Source organism: Nannospalax galili, unplaced genomic scaffold (assembly GCF_000622305.1).
Source record: "Nannospalax galili isolate Female #2095 unplaced genomic scaffold, S.galili_v1.0 scaffold1573, whole genome shotgun sequence".
Classification (NCBI taxonomy): Eukaryota; Metazoa; Chordata; class Mammalia; order Rodentia; family Spalacidae; genus Nannospalax; species Nannospalax galili.
Genome location: NW_008333122.1, coordinates 104765 through 122304, shown reverse-complemented (window position 1 = coordinate 122304; position 17540 = coordinate 104765). Strand labels below are relative to the sequence as shown.

Genomic DNA, 17540 nt, shown 5'->3' with positions numbered 1-17540 from the left:
ACAGGTGGAGATCCAGTTTTGCCAGCACCATTTGTTGTAGATCCTGTCTTTTCTCCATTGTGTGTTCTTGGTACCTTTGTCAAATATCAGGTGGCTGACATTGTCTGTACTCAGCAAGGTCTTCAATGATGTTCCACTGATATATGTGTCTATTTTCATACCAGTACCATGCTGTTTTTAAGACTATAGCTCTGCGGTATACTTTGAGATCTGGTATAGTAATCCCCCCAGCATTGCTCTTTGTGCTCAGGGTTGTTTTAGCTATCTAGGATCTTTTGTGCTTCCATACAAATTTAAAGAGGTTTTTTTCTAATTCTGTGAAGTATAAAATGGGGATTTTGATTGGGATTGCATTGAATCTGTATATTACTTTTCATAGGATGGTCATTTTCCCAATATTTATTCTTCCAATCCATGAGCATTGGGGGGTCCTTCCATCTTCTGGTGTCTTCTCAATCTCTTTAAAGATTTAAAACTTTCATTGTAGAGATCTTTGATGTCATTGGTCAGGTTTATTCCAAGCTGTGGGATCTCAGGCGTAGTATCATACCATCTGCAAAAGGATAATTTGACCTCTTCTTTTCCAATTATTACTCCTTTAATTTCCCTCTCTTGTCTTGCTGCTCTAGGAAGAGTTTCAAGCACTATATAGAAAAGGAGTGGAGATAGTGGACATCCTTGTCTGGTTCCTGATTTCAATGGGAATGCTTCCAGTTTCTTTCCATTTACAATGATGTTGGCTGTGGGTTTGTTTTTTTATAGCTTTAATTATGTTGAGGTATGTTCTCTCCAGTCCAACTTCCTTTAGCACTTTTATCATGAATGCATGCTGAATTTTGTCAAAAGGCTTTTCTGCATCTATTGAGATGATGAGTGGTTTTTGTCTTTGAGTACATTTATATGATTGATGACATTTATTGACTTGTGTGTATTGAACCATCCCTGCATCTCTGGAATAAAGCCTACTTGATCGTGGTGAATGATCTTTTTAATGTACATCTGTATGTGGTTTGCAAGTATTGTGTTGAGAATTTTTGCATCTATGTTCATTAAGGTGTCTTTATCTGGTTTGGGAATTAGAGTAATGCTGGGTTCATAGAAGGAATTTTGGAGTTCTCCCTCTGTTTCTATTGTTTTGAATAATTTAAGTACCATTGGTCAGAGGTCTTCCTTAAGTGTTTGGTAGAATTCTGCTGTAAATCCATCCAGGCCTGGTTTTTTCATTAGGAGGCTTTGTATTACTGTTTTGATTTCCTTATATGTTATATAAGATCTGTTTAAACTGTTGAACTCTTCTTGGTTTAACTTTGGTGGGCCCCGTGATTTTAGATATCCATCTGTTTCTTTTAGTTTTTCAAATTTTGTAGAGTATAGGTTTTCTAAGTATTTCCTTATAATGTTTTGGGTCTTTGTGGTATCTGCTGTGATGTTTCCCTTTTCATCCTTTATTTTGTTGATTTGGGATTGCTTTTTCCTTCTTTGGTTACCTGGGCTAAGAGCCTGTCTATCTTGTTTAGCTTTTCAAAGAACCAGCTCTTAGATTTAGTGATTCTTTTTATTTTTTTATTTTTTGTTGTTTCTATTTCATTAATTTCTGCTTTGATTTTTGTTATTTCTTCTCTTTTCCTGGGTTTGGGTTTCATTTGTTCTTGCCTTTCCAGCATCTTGAGTTGCAATGTTAAGTAATTTATTTGTGCTTTTCCTAATTTTTTTAATGTAGGCACTTAGAACTATAAACTTCCTACTTAGGACTGCTTTTAAAATACCCAAAGGTTGTGTTGTGTTGTGTTGTCTTTTTCATTGAATTCCAGGAATTCTTTTATTTCTTTCTTAATTTCTTCTTTGACCCACTCCTCATTCAGGAGTGGAGTGTTTAATCACCATGAATTTGTGTAGTGACTAGGGCTTCCTCCAGTGTTGATTTTGAGCTTTATTGCATTTTGGTCTGATAGAATGCATGGAATTTCTTCAATTTTTTTGTATTTGTTGAGGTTTGTTTTGTGGCCCAGAATGTGGTCAATTTTTGAGAAACTTCCATGGGTGCTGAGTAGAAAGTGTATTCTTTGAGGCTTAGGTGGAATATTCGAAAGATGTCTGTTGGGTCCATTTGATGTATGGTATCATTTAACTCAGTCATCTTTCTGTTTATTCTTTGCCCAATTGACCTGTCTAATGAAGATAGTGGGGTATTGAAGTCCCCTACTATTACTAAGTTGGGGTTAATCTGTGTCTTCAAGTCCTGTAGTGTTGTTTTTATGAATTTGGGTGCACCAGAGTTTTTTGTCAGATATTAGAATTGCAACCCCTGCTTGTTTCTTAGTGCCGTTTGCTTGGAATATTCTTTTCCATCCTTTCACCTTAAGGTAGTGCCTGTCCTTGAAGGTAGGATGGGTTTCTTGCAGACAGCAAAGAGGTGGATTTTGTTTCTTAATCTATTCACTTAGCCTGTGTCTTTTGACTGGGGAGTTTAGTCCATTGATATTTAAGGTTTTTATTGAAAGGTGTGTATTGGTTGTCATCATTTTGATTGCTGTTTGTGCTCTCTGTGTAATTTTGTGTTTCCTCAATTATACCTTTATTTATTTTCTTTCATTGCCCCTGGGGTGTAGTTGCATCTCCCTCTTCTCTCTATATTATTTCAAGTATTCCTTGAAGGGCTGGTTTTGTGAACATGTATTCTTTCAGGCTATTCGCATCATAGAAGATTTTTCTTCCTCCCCTTTATAATAGACATTTTTGCTGGGTAAAGTATTCTGGGCTGGCATCTACGGTCATTTAGAACTGGAAATACCTTGGTCCAGTCTCTTCTGGCTTTCATAGTTTGCACTGATAAGTCAGCTGTAATTCTGATGGGTTTTCCTTCATATGTAACTTGTTGTTTTTCTTTTTCTGCTTTCAGTATTGTCTCTTTGTTCTGTACATTTAGTGTTTTTACTATGATGTGCTGTGGAGAGTTTCTTTTCTGATCCTGTCTGTTTGGTGTTCTATATGCTTCTTGTATTTGTATGGGGATGTTTCCTTAATTTTGGGAAATTCTCTTCTACAGCTCTGTTTAAGATCTGGTCAATACCATTACCCTGAAATTCTTCTCCTTCCTCAATGCCTATAATATGTAGATTTCGTCTATTCATAGTATCCCACATCTCCTGCACATTCCATTCCTGTGTTTTTTAATTTTTTTCATAACCTTTGCTTGAGTGGTCCAGTTCTTCAACTTTCTCCTCCAGTGCTGATATTCTGTTTTCCATTTCATTCATTCTAGCAGTGAGGCTTTCCCCTGTTGTTTCCAGTTGGCTTATTGAGTTTTGCACGTCCTTCTTCCTTTCTGCCTGAGTTTTCTTCAATGTTTCTGTCCCTCTTGTGAATTCAGTCAAAAGTTTATCCCTATCTTTTCATTCTTTGATTTGCTTATTTGCATGTTTTATAAATTCATTGAATTCCTTGATCATGTTTATGACTGCTCTTTTAAATGCTGTGTCTGAGGTTATTTCTAAGGGGTTCTCCTTGTCGAATTCTTCAGGACTGGTGGAGTTTGGTGGGGACATTGTGTTTTAGCTTTCCATTTTATTATTCTTTTGTTGTGATTTTGGCTTGTGAATTTTTTTTGCTGTTTGTGATTTTGGTATGAAAATCAAGTCTTCTTTTGTTTAGTTGAGGTTTGCTTCTGTTTGTATTATTGGTGTGCCATATATATTTTTTTAATTGTAGAGCTGGTTGGTCCAGGTTTCAAGTTCTCTCAGATTTTATTTTGGAGGGAACTGATGGCTTCAGATCAGCTACTCAGAAGTTCCCACAGAAGCCCAAGTCAGGCTCAAGTAAGGTATACTCAGGCTTCCATCTAACCTTTTGACCACATATTACGGGTATTCATAGCACAATTTGGGAAGTTCCCTAGGGGGAGGCCTGATTTTGGTACTCTCAGGTGATCTGCTGAGTTCTCAGCCCCTACACTAGGTGGAGGCTGGATCAGATGCTCTCAGGTGACTGCTGAGTTCTCAGCATCTCAACCAGATGGAGGCCAGAACATCTACTCTTAGGCTGTCTCAAGTTATAATAATAATGATTTAATCATTGATTTTGTGATCATGTATGTCTGCACACGTCTGTAATCTGAGATCCTGGAAGACTGAAACAGGAGGATTGTTGAGAGAATTTGACCAATCTAGGGTACAAAGTGAGATCCAGGCCAGTATGGAATAAATATTGAGAGTTGGTCTCAACAAACAAAGAATTTCTTCTTGGCCTTGTGGCTGAGATCCAGTGCAGTATCTGTTTTTCTCAGTTTAATGTGGTTTTGATGTGGACATGAGGTGATCAAAGTTATTGAGCAGATGGAGGACTGAGGAGAGGTGCCGCACTGAGGATGGGCTTAGAACTGAGAGAGGAGCTCTATCTGCTGATACTCCTGTTTTTTAAGACAAGGTCCTCCTTACACACCAGGCTGGCCTCAAACCAGGCAATCTCCCACCTTGGCCTCCATAGTGCTGTGATTACAGGTGAGAGTAACCACACTCAGATTAGAATGACTTATTTTTAGCTTTCCTGTTCCTACTTCTTTCCTTCTCCATCTCCACTTCCTTCTTTTGTAGTACTAAGAAGCTGAACATAATGTCACATACATGCTAATTTTCTGAGACTGGTCTCAAATGTGCAATTCTACTGCCTCAGCTTCTGGAGTAGCTGAGATTACAGGTGTGAGCCAGTATTACTGCCCCCCCAGCCAACAAAAATGCTAATTTTATTTGTAAAAGAACCTGATAACCCTGAGCAAGGTGAGCAGGGCTTTAATTCAAGCCCTCAGGATATATGAAAAGCCCATTTTGTAATCTAACTTGAAAATATAATTGAAAAAAAATATTTTTTTCAATTTGTTCTGCATGGGTGGGTAAGAAGCTATAGGTTATTAAATGAAAACACAGCGTCACATGTGGCATATCTACCTAAGGATTGTTGGAGAGGAAGTCCCAGCAGCTCCTATCTAGTTCTTGGCTTCCCACCAGAACTAGATATCAAGATTCTACCGCTGAAGACTCACATACTCTTTGGTGACAGGACAGAGGTAAATCAAGCACGACCTGATCTGGAAGTTCCCTTTCTGTTACCTAAGAAGGTGCTATGCAGGCTGTGAGGAGAGAAGCCATCAGTGGTTTTATCCAACCAGGAACCCCGAAAGCTACAACAATGCTCTACCACTGGTGTAGTAGCAGCATGACTGAGGGGTAGCTAGTCAGCTTCTGATTAGATTTGAGGACTGTAGCTCTGGTGGGAACTCATGCCTGGAACTGGTCATCTGGTGAACATTCTATGACTGGGGAGGTCATAGGCCTTATGGGAGAACTCATGACATTGTTTTGCTAAATTGTGATGTCGAACATTTTGTATGAGTATGTAACATAGGTTGAATATGTTCTCCCTCTGCCTCTCCCTTTCTTCCCTTGTTATTCCCTTTGTTCTTTAGACAGTTTCCTGTCTATTGTCATATCATATATACACACATACATCATACATCATACACACATACATACATACATACATCATACATACATGACTTGATGCATCTATATAGGAATCACAGAGAAGAGAAAATATAATTTGTCTCTCTGGGACTGGCTTAATTCACCCACTATGAGAATCTTCAGGTTCATCTATTCTCCTGCAAGCCATGTAATTTTCTTCCCTATGGTGAAACAATTCCATGTGTATGTCGCACACCGTATTTTCTTTATTCCTTCTCCTATTTGTGGACACTTGTGTTGGTTCCACAGCTTAATTACTGTGAATAGTGCTGCAGTAAATATTGATGTGCAAGTATCTCTGCGATATGTGACTTGGGCCTCTCAGCCAAATATCCAAGAGTGGTATAGCTGGGTTATATGGTGATATGGTATAGTTTACTGTAGTTGCTTTTTTGAGGTAAAGTTCTCAGGTAGTTAGACTAGTATCAAACTTATTTTACCAGGATGTCCTTGAGCTTCTGATCCTTCTTTGTTACAGGCCCCTGGAACCAAACCAGGCCTATTTTCATTTTCTTTTTTTTTTTGTGGAACCTAATAAAATAGTGCTGTCCTAGTTTGCTTTTCTGTTGCTGTGATAAAACACTGACCAAAAGCAACTCGGAGTGTAAGGGGTTTATAGCTCACAGTCCATCATCAAGAGAAGCCAAAGCAGGAACTGAGGTAGAGACCATGGATACTGCTTCCTGGCTTGCTTCCCTTGGCTTGCTCAGCTAGGCCCACCTTCCCAGTGTGGCACTGCCCACGGTGGGCTGGTCCCTCTTCCATCAATTAGCAATGAAGAAAATGCCCTACAGACATGGTCACGGGTCAGTCTGATGGAGAAATTCCTCAACTGAGGTTCCCTCTGAAGTCGTGTGATGTTGACAACCAAACAAGTGACTGGGCTAGTTTACATCCTAGCCACTGTTAGTTATGTTTTATTTTGTGTATGTGTGTTTGTGTGTGTGAGTGCAGGCACACGTGTGCCACGGTATGCATGGATGTAGAGAACAACATTGTGTGTCTGTCCTCCACCTTGTAGGGATGGGCTCTCTTCCTTGTTCTCAGATGTGTAAGCCAGCTGGGCCCACAGCTTTCAGGCAGTTATTTTGTCTTCACTCTCATCTTCCTGTAGGACAGCTGGGTTTACAGGGTCCCACTTTATCTGCATGGGTCCTGGAATTTGAGCTCAGGTCCTCATACTTGCACAGCAAGTATTTTACCAAATGAGCTATCTCCCTAGCCCTGTTTCTTGTTTGGCCACTGTTCTGATGGGGATGGGATAGAATCTCAGTACAGGTTGAATTTGCATTTCTCTGATGACTAGTGAATACATTTTTTCATGTTTATTGGCCATTTGTATTTCATCTTTTGAGAACCGCTTCTTGTGTTAGCAAGATTTGTTGATTGATTTCTTGCTTTCGTTCTTTGCACATTCTAAATACTGATCATCTGTCAGATGTATAGCTTACAAAGATATTCTCCCTTTCTGTAGGCCATCTCTTCACTCCACTAGCTATTTCATTTCCTGTGCAGAAGTTTTTATTTTAAAATTTTATTGCATTTACTTATTTGTGTGTATATGTGAGTGTGTGTGCATGCATGTGTATGCACCATGGCACATGTGTGGCGATCAGAAGACAGCGTTCAGGAGTTGGTTCTCTTTCCAGTTTTCTGGTTTGGGAATCAAACTGACTTTGTCAGGGTTGACTGTAGGTACATCTGTCTGGTGAGCCACCTCAGATTTCCCAATAGTTGGGCGATACTCTCTAAGCAGCTGGAGTCCTAGTCAGAAAGTCCTCACCTATGCCCCTATCTTGAAGTGTTTTCCCTACTTTTTCCTTGAACAACGTCAGAATTTCGGTTCTTACATTAAAGTCTTTGATCTATTTGGAGTTGATTTTTGTATAGAGTGAGAGATAGAAATCTAGTTTCATTCCTCTACACACAGATACTCAGTTTTCTCAGCAACATCTATTGAAGACGCTATTTTTTTTCCCAACGTAAGTTTTTATCATCTTTGTCAAAAAGCAAGTGACTGCAGCACTGTGTGATTTAGTCCTGGGTGTTCTGTTCTGTAGCATATTAACCTATTTCATAACAGAAAAACTCTTCATGGAAACAACTACTTTTAAAATGAAACAAACGTACTTTACTTAACGAATGAATACTTTGCATTTCTGCAGTTCTCCTGTCCTATCAATGGAAAAAGCATCGGCTTTTCATATAATCTTCTGCGTTCGTTATCAAACATGTGTTTGCTAATATGACCACACATCCTTCCAGAAAGGTTTGGCTGATATAGGTAAGCTGTAAAGTTCATGGTGGTAGATACAAGTTTTTCCAATTCTTGTTTTTTCCCTTGAGAGTTTACATTTTACGACTGGAAACAAATATGGCCAACTGAGCTTCTAGAGGCAAGTTCCATGTTCATTTCTGAGAAAACACTTCTAAGTATCCAGGTGTAAACTACAGTTCCTCTGTCATCCACTCATTCAAGTAAACAATAGCCCATAAAAGGTTAGCTATTTTTAATTTTTTTTCCATACAGGGTCTCCCTGTAGCTCCAGCTGGCTTGGAACTTGATATCAGGAGATCAGGCTGGCCTCGATCTCCAAAGTGCTGGGATTAAAGATGTGTGCTACCACACCTGGCTCTATTTTTAAATTTTTATAATTTTGTCATTACTATTATTATGTGCATGAAACGTGTAGATGCACATGTCATAGTGGACACGTGGAAGCTGGGAAAATTTTGTGGAGTCAGTTCTCTCTTTTCACTTTTATGTGGGTTTCATGGATTGAATTCAGGTTCTAGGCTTGTGTGGGAAGTGCCTTTACCCACTGAGCCATCTCCCCAGCCCAAGAAGGCTAGCTCTGCTCACAGCTATTTCCCCTGAGGCAAACACCTTAGAATGTAGCAAAAATGCATCGCATATACTTCCTACACTAGGAGAGAATATTGAAAACGTAGACTCAAGGTATTGATTTAATGAGGTCAATATTTATTGCTTCAAGGAAAACACTTCTAGGGGGAAATGGCTCAGCAGTTGGGAGCACTGGCTGCTCTTGCCAAGAACCCACATGGTGGCTAACAGCATCCATAACTCCAGTTCCAGGGAAATCTAACACACTCTCCTGACCAGGCAGTGTACAACATAGCGCACTTACATACATGCAGGCAATATACTCATACACATTTTTTAAAAAAAGAAAAAAGAAAAACATTTCTAGCTGAATGTGGAGGACCACCTAAATGTCAGTACTTTAGAAGTGGGGGGGGTGGAGAATCAAGATTCAAAGTCAGCTTCAACTACATATCACATTTAAAAATGTAACTGCCTTTTTTATCATGCAAGTAATTGGTGAGGAATGTAACTAGAAAGTGCTATTACAGTTGGGTTCCACAGTCTTGATTTATGCTAAGGTATTAATAAATTCACTGTGAAGCCCAGTACAATAAACATGGCAAGTAAATTCTAGAAATACAAAAATAATTTTGACCTCATGGAGCTTATGAAAGCATCTCAGTGACCTTCAGGAGCTGCTGTTCTGAACAGGGTATGGCGACAGCCAGCGTTCCCAGCACTTGGAAGGCTGAGGTAGGAAGGTCATTGTACGGTAAGGAACAATCCAGCCTAGAGAAGCGTCTATCCCCCTTTCTACGGGGTACGGGGAGAATGCTGAAATCAGGGCACGGTAAATAAATTTTAGAGGAACTCAGTGGGCTTAGAGAGCATACAGTGCCCTGGGACAGAGTCTCTTGGGCCCATAGAAGAACTGGTTTATAAATGGTTTGAAAATTATTCTTTTTGGAGCGCTGAATAAAACTGAAGTAGATGAAGATGGTGTGTGGCCAGGCTGTCCAGGATGCTGGCAGGTTTCCTGCCGTATGAGGCAGTGAACAAATCACAGGGGAGGACCAGAGGCAGCTGTTTTCTGCTTTGGTTGTTCCGGACATTAGGCAATTTGGGGGTGAAGTGCTTGCCCAGCATCTGCTGCTAGCTTCTGTTACTTAAAAACAGCCAGACTTCCAGGGTACCGTGTTTGGGGATGGCAGTTCCTGGTCTCTTTCATTTCCCCTGTCTGAAACTTTCCTAGATGTTTTACCCACTACCGCTTTCGAGGCGACTCAGTAGGTAAAGCTGCTTTCTACCATGCCTGATAGTTTGATCCCCAGATCCCACATAGTAGGAGAGAGCCTACCTCCACATTGTTCTCTGACCTCCACATATATGCTGTGTCATGTGCATAAGCATGGACACACACACATGCACACACACACACACGATAAATAATGTAAGTTTTAGAAAGAAAATGAAGTTTCACACACTAAAAGGCAAGTTGGTGGATGAGGACAGGCTAGGAATCAGATAGCAAGAACTCTTCAAAGAACATAAGTTAGAATAAAAATGAATAAGCAAAAAGTAATAAATTTTAAAATATTTTATTTATTTTTATTTTATCTGTATGAGTGTATTGCCTGCACGTGTGTTAGTACACCATGTCATGAAATTCTCATGGAGGTCACAAGAAGGTGTCAGATCCCCTGGAACTGGAGATGGTTGTTAACCACAATGTGAGTGCTGGGAATCGAACCCGGGTCCTTTTCAAGAGCAGTCAGTGCTCTTATCCACTGAGCCATCTCTCTGGCCCCCAGAAAACAATAAATTTAAGACACTCCACACACTCAATTAAACTAGTCTTTCATTCAAGACAAGTTAGAAATAGTTCAGCCTCATTTATCTGATGAAGAATATATACATATGTAGTTTTTTTCTGGGCAGGGTAGCACATGCCTGTACCAGCACTTGAGAGGTAGAGGCAGGAGGACAGGAAGTCTAAGGTCAGCCTCAACTATATCATTCCTGGCCTGGGCTACATGTCTAAATCCCACCGTGTGTGTGTGTGTGTGTGTGTGTGTGTGTGTGTGTGTGTGTGCGCGCGCGTGCGCGTGTTCCTTTAAGAAATACAGATCAAACCCAGGCATGGTAACCCACATTGTACTGCTAGTACTCCGGAGGCAGAGGTATGAGCATCACCTCCAGACCAGTCTGGTCTACCGAGAGGGGAAGATCAAGGTGTAACCCATGGAGGAAGTCTTAGTTAGGGAAGTGTTTAACAGCTTCCTCTTCCTTTAGGAGAGGCTTAAAGGAGAATGCCCAGTGGAGGGATGTGGGTAGGAGAGGGAACTAAAGGAGGAGGAGGCTGATCGCTGGAAACCAGGGCACATTGTCAATGAGGGAATTCAAAAGATTTGTGGCACTTAAATTTTGTATAAATCAATGGATTTGAGTTCTGAATCCAATTTTCTTCTTCCTTTACTGGCAAGATTGGGCTTACAGACGAGGAAGTAAACAGACATCCTGTTGAAAGGGGGAATTTTCTGCATCTTGTGAGAAGAGATGTTGTGCTTCTAAAGGGAAAGGTTTGTTACCTTCCCGGGCAGGGCCTGTGGGTCTGTGGTCAGTGGCAGTCCAGCCTCGCCTGCATGGGACGCCCAGAGCTGGGTGAGACTTCCTGTGAGATGTCATTCCCTTTAGAGGGTTTTAATTCCAGACAGACTTCCATAAAGGAGAGAAGGTAGAGCACAGTGATGGCTCAGTGGGGAGTGTGACTGCTAGGCCAGGATGAGGACCTGAGTTTGGAGCCCCAGAATCCACAGGACAGTGTGTGCCTGCAACTCCAGCACTGGGGGCAGAGAGGGAGTTTCCCAGTGGCTCACTGGCCAACCAGTCTAGCCAAAATGGGGAGTTTCTAGTTCAACGAGAGACTCTGTTTTCAAACAGTAAAGTAAAATAAAAAATAAATTAAATAAATCTTAAAAATAAATTATTTTTAAAAGAAAGGCAGCTTAAGGTTTGCTCTGAGGACAAGGAGATAAAAATACGTCTTTATATAACGCAGTGGCATTAGCTTGTATATAACACATTTCTCTCTAAACGCACACTGTTGAGAAGTCAAAGACTAGAAAGGCCTGGTGGATATGAAGAAGGCCTGGTGCTATGGGGTGGGCTGAGATACTTTGGCCATTGAATGGATCACTCAGGCTCCAGCAGCTTAAGTGGAATCAGAAGTTACAGACATTCATAATTTCCCTGGCCCGAGAGTAGAGAAAAATCACACCAGTGTTGATAAAGCTTCAGTTCCAAATCTACTCTGATTTCTGGGGTGCAACTAAAGATTGTTAACCCAATGGTTCATGTGGTATTGTCTCACTGTAAATGTTAAACATTTCTTAAAGAACATTTAAAGAAAAGAAAGAGAGAGAATGAAGAGACAAAGAGAGTCAAGAACCGGAGGACTTAGAGATCCAGTTCAGCAAGGGTCATATCAAAGCTTCTGAGTAAGTACTCAGTAAGCTACTCCACATCTGTTCATAGTTGTTTACTATGGGGCTGAGAAGGTGATAAAGTTCTTGCCTTGGGAGCATGAGGCCCTGACTTCTCTCCCCAGAACTCATGTAAACATGTCAGGCATGACTGCATAGTTTGTAATCACAGCACTGAAGAGGCAGGTGGATCCCTGGGGCTCACTGTCCAGCCACCTAGTCTAGTCTGATTGTTCAGCTTCAGGTCATTGAGAGAGGTGGGTGGATGGTATTCCTGAGGAAATCTGAGCTTGTCCCTTAGCCTCCACACTCACATGTCACACTGAATCCCCATACATGTACTGGCACATATAAGTGCTCACTCACATGTGCTTAGTCTCTCTCTCTCTCTCTCTCTCTCACACACACACACACACAAACACACTTTCATAAAAATTGTTTACCATGAAGATTTTTGATCACATAAATTGGTGTGTTCATTTCCCACCCTTCTCTAAATCTAGCATAGAAGTGGTTGGCCTGGGCCATTTCATGCCAAATAAGGCTAAGAGTGATATAGCCTGTGGAAGGGGTCAGTTTGTCCACTTGGGAATCTTTTATGCCCATTTCAAACTGCCTTTCATTTCCTGTCATCATATGTGAGCTGCACCATAATTCTCCCAGCTGCCTTTGTCTGACTCCTGAGTCGCACTTAATGCTTTCCTGTTCTCACACTTTTTTCTTTTCAGTGTAGACTGTACAATGCAAACAAAAATGTGTATGTACAGATGAAAAAATATATGTACCATTAATGACCAGGTATCGACAAGTCAGGCTGAGAGGTGGGGCATTACCACACGCCAGAAGCCCCATGTGCTCTCCTCACGCTCACCCTCCCCCTTCACCTCTAGAGGCAATGGCTGGTGTACATTTTATGGCAGTTGCTATCTGGACTTGATAGTTTTTGCTATCTTTGTATCTCTAAGTCATATTGTCATTTCAGTTCCTACTGAAGGTCTTTATTGAAATGAAATTTTACCATCAATGACTGACAGCTTTTGTTCTGGGAATTTTTTTTTTCAGTCCTGGGACTTGGACTCAGGACCTCATACATGCTAAGCAGATGCACTACCTCCTGGGTTTCTTTTTCACATTTTAAAAATTATTCTATTTCTGTTTTATGGGTTCATGAGTGTTCTCCCTACATGTAAGTGCATCACGGATGTACAGTGCCTAGAAGAGGGCATGGGATCCCCTGGAACTGCAGTTACAAGATTGTTAGCCGCCATGTGGATGGTGGGAACTGAATCTAGGCCCTCTGCAAGAGCAGCCAGTGCTCTTAACCACTGAGCATCTCTCCAGCCCCCTGGGTTTCTGTGTTGGTTACTTTCCTCACTGTTGTGGCAAAAACTCTGACAGAAACAACTTAAAGGAAGAATGCTTTATTTTGCTTCATCGTTTACAGGGGTACAGTGCATCATGGCAGGAAAGGTGTGATGGAGTTCACAGCAGCTGGAGTCTTTGGCTGGGACTCCTCACACCTCCATGATCAAGAAGTAGAGTGAGAGGCTGGCTCTCATCTGGCTTTTCTCTGTTTCTCCCTTTTATTCAATCTAGACCTCATCATCTGGGATGGCGAAACCCACATCCAGAGTGGATCTTCCTCCTCAGGCATGCCTCTCTGGAAACACTTGCACAGACAGGCCTAGAACTGCATCTTCTGAGAGGTTCTAAATCCAGTGAAGAGTAAGCATCACAGCTACATAGTGGGTTCAAAGTCAGCCTGGGATACACTACGAGATCCTGTCTCAAAAACAAAAAACAAAACAAACACACACAACAAAAAGGGAAAAAAAGTGAGTCCTGGGTTCCATGTTGAACAACAATGGGTCTGGGAAGAGGCCAAGTATTTTGGAGAGATGTTATGGTAAGAATAGCCTACATGATGGAGAAGGGTCATATGGGTATTTATTATTTATTTATTTATTTATTTATTATTTTGCCTGAGGAAGAAGAGGGAGGAAATACATCATGAGCCCTGCGTTATCATGGTGACAGGTACTGTTTTCTCCCCCATGGACACAGCCTCAGGTGGAGGACATAGGAAGCTGTTGACACAAGGAAAGTCTCTGAATGGCTGTGATCTAAAAATTACCTGGACTGGTTTCTTATTGGTACAAATAATGAAATCCAAATCCATATCTAAACATAAAGGATTTTTACAAATGACATTGAAGCTTATTTTATGTTGGAAAAGGCCAAGAACCAAGCTTGAGGCTCCACAGCAGGAACACAACCCACCAGTCCATCAGCACTAGGTCCCACACAGGATCCACTGGACCCTGGAGCCACTGCTCACACCACTGACACCCAGTGCTGGTGATGTGCCTGGGATCGCTTCCCTGCTGCTCCTGGAAACTGGATGTGGCAATGTCACCTTGACAAGATGCATTCTATGCAGTTCCAGCATTAAATGGGACTGAAGTAGATGAAGACCGTGTGTGGCAAAAGTCTGCCCAGGATGCTGACAGGCTTCCTTCCACATGAGGCACCTAACGAAATGACTGGGAAGGACCAGAGGTAAATCTCTGCTTTGCTGATTCAGGCAGATGAGACTAAAGACCTGTCCAATGTCTGCTCCTAATATCTTTACTTAAAATAATCACCATGCCATGTTCCATATTCTGGCAGTCCCTGGACTCCGTCATTCCCCTTTCTGAAGCTTCACACACAAATTGGTGACTGAAGAAAGAAGGACTAGCTCAGTCATCAAATGGCAATAAATCTTCACAGGTAATAAACAAAATAGGATTTGAGGACCTTGCTCATATGAACTTGTAACAATAGTAACAGCATGCACAGGACCCATGCAAACTCACACCAGACAAAACACAGCATAGAAGCAGGGAAATGGGTAAGGAACTCCAACCTTAGCTGGGGAGCTGTTGGGTGAAAGAGAGTTGGTCTTTTTTTTTACTTTTAAAAATATTTTATTTTTTAAAATTTTTATTTTATGTGTATGTATGTATTACCTGTATGTGTGTAAGTGCATCGTGTTGTGCATGCCCATGGAGGTCAGAAGAGGGAGGGTGTTGGATTCCCTGGAATTGGAGTTACAGATGGTCGTTAGCCATCATGTCGGTGCTGGGAGTCAAACTCCAGTCCTCTGTTAGAGAAACCAGTGCTCTTAACTGCTGAGCCATCTCTCCAGCCCCGAGAGAGTTGGTCTTTAAGGGAGTAATGATAGATAGATTGACAAGGCTCCAATGTATGAACTCACACCAGGGGACATGTTGACTCCATAGGTCTTAATATTTATGACAGAATGCATGAAATTTCGGGGCCGGGGTATGGGGGTTCAGAACAGTATAAACATGATTCAGATGCATTGTATGAAATTCCCCAAAAATTCACTAAAACTGTGTATTGCAAACAAAAGAAAAAGACTGATAAGGGTGCAGGAATAAGACGTCCCACAGTACTGCCAGAGTCCTGGACCTTACACAGCATGGAGCTTACCCGAACTGGGTAAGCATGTGTGTGTGGATGTGTCTCAGTGACGAAACAGGGCACGGGCACATCTCCATCTAGGCCTTCAACACTATGAAGACAAACCCCTCAGACTCCACCCCTTCCTTACCTGGGATTTTCTTCTTCATCATCACAGCTGCAGCCACAGCTCCAGTGGCCAAAATTCCAAGAAGAATCACACCAACAGTGACCTCAATGACAGACCAAGGAGGTTGCTCTGGGAAGAATGGAAAGAGAGGAGCAGGCAGAGTTGAGGTGCCCTGACCCCGAGCTCTCAGCCCTGACTCTGCTCAGGGTCTCCAGAGGGCTCCTGCTTTCCCTGACAGCAGGCTCTGTGCCCACACCCCTCCTTACCCCATCTCAGGGTGAGGGGCTCAGGCAGCCCCTCATGCTGCACATGGTGTGTGTATTTCTGCTCCTCTCCAGAAGACACTACCACAGCTGCCCATTTCTGGAAGGTTCCATCCCCTGCAGGCCTGGTCTCCACAAGCTCCATGTCCTGGGTCAGGTCCTCCCCATCCCTCTGCCAGGTCAGGGTGATGTCTGCAGGGTAGAAGCCCAGGGCCCAGCACTTCAGGGTGATGGCTCCTTCAGGTCTAAGATGATGGGATGCATCTCCAGGTATCTGCTGAGAGACTGCACACACTCCCCCTGCAGGTAGGCCCTGCTGTGCTTTGCTGAACCAGCCTCCTCCCACTCCTACCTGGTGATCTGAGCCTCCACGTCCCCAGCAGTCCAGGTGCTCAGGTCCTCGTTCAAGCTGATGTAATCTTTGCCATCATACGCGTGCTGCTCAAATCCCCCCGAAGGAGGCGCCCGTTCGGTCCCACGTCGCAGCCAAACAGACACTGGAAGGTGTGAGAGGCTGGCGGGGTCCCCGCGGTCAGCCCCGCCCACCCTCGAGATTTGGACCCAAACTGAGCCCGAACCCAGTCACCGCCTCCGAGGCGCTGGGCCTCGTGGATCTCCCGAGTCCCACATCCTCGAACTAGGGGTTGAGGGCATGGGGTCATTCACCATTCTCGCTGTGGTTGTAGACGTGGATCGCGAACTGCAAGTTCACTAGCGAGTTGTGCACGATGCCTTGGGCCACCCCAGTCTCATGCTCCCGGTACTCCGGCCCCACCTTCTGCACCCACTCCACGCGCGGCTGCTTTCTAGGATTCGTGGCATCGCTGTCAATCCCACTATCAGCGTGTCGTCCTCGTAGCCAAGGGAGATGAACCGCGATCCCCGAGGTAGGGCCGGGACGCGGCTACGGTGAAATGCCGCAGGGAATGCGAGCCTGGGGCATCCTACTCCTCTGGGGACCCCAGAACAGGGACGCGGTTGGGACCGGAGCCGGGGTCTGGGGCTTAGGCTGGAGAAGGGAGCTGGGCAGGGATCACCCGGCTCAGGGTGGAGAAGGGGGGCACGGGCGCCCGGCTAGGGGACTGTGGAGGGTCTGGGCGGTTGAGGGTGGATACCAAGCTCCGGTGCTCCATCTCCATGGAGCGATGCGCTTGCTCCTTGGGGCGGAGGCCTTTCTTTAAGACCCAGCACTCACCGGCGAGGGTCTGGGTCAGGGCCAGGGCCATGGTGAGCAGCGGGAGGGGCGCGCCCAGAGCTGCGGACCCCATCTTCAGGATTGGAAGGCCTGGAGAGAATGTCTCCTGTGGAGTTTAAAGCATCGTGGTGTGTGGGGAGAGACCACGGTGACGCCTGACTCCGTCCGTGTCTTTCTCCAGAATTTGGACATGCAGTGGGAGGAGAACATGTGTCCAGGCAGAAGAACCTGCCACAGTGACAGGATGTGAGCTGAAGAAACACAGCCAGGGCCGGGAGAAATCCCCAACACATGCAGTGGGAGGAGAACATGTGTCCAGGCAGAAGAACCTGCCACAGTGACGCAGGATGTGAGCTGAAGAAACACAGCCAGGGCCGGGAGAAATCCCCAACCCCAGCCTTCCCACCTCAGGCCCCTTCAAGACCACACCTGAGACCAGGGACTTTTCCAACTCTTCCTAGGCGCCCAGTGCTCTAGCAGTGTTTCCCTGAGTCCTGGCCAGGAGCTGTGTGAGGCAGAAATCTCAACCTTTTGGTTTCAGGAGCTCTGTATGTGCTTACATATTACAGAGGGTCACAAAGAGATTTCACGTAGGCTGCCTCTACCCACATTTACCGTGTTATAAATGAGAACATAAGCCAGACGTCCTAGTCCAGGGC

The 17540-nt window shown here is 43.5% G+C and overlaps 1 non-coding gene and 1 pseudogene across 1 annotated transcript; one reads left to right on the top strand and one right to left on the bottom strand.

The window, feature by feature from the left end:
• Nucleotides 1–4230: 4230 nt before the first annotated feature.
• Nucleotides 4231–4430, top strand: LOC115069413. Its single transcript, XR_003848689.1, has one exon. It is a non-coding gene; the product is annotated as a U2 spliceosomal RNA (small nuclear RNA).
• Nucleotides 4431–13260: 8830 nt separating this feature from the next.
• LOC103729793 lies at nt 13261–16912 on the bottom strand (annotated as a pseudogene).
• Between the last annotated feature and the right edge of the window lie 628 nt (nt 16913–17540).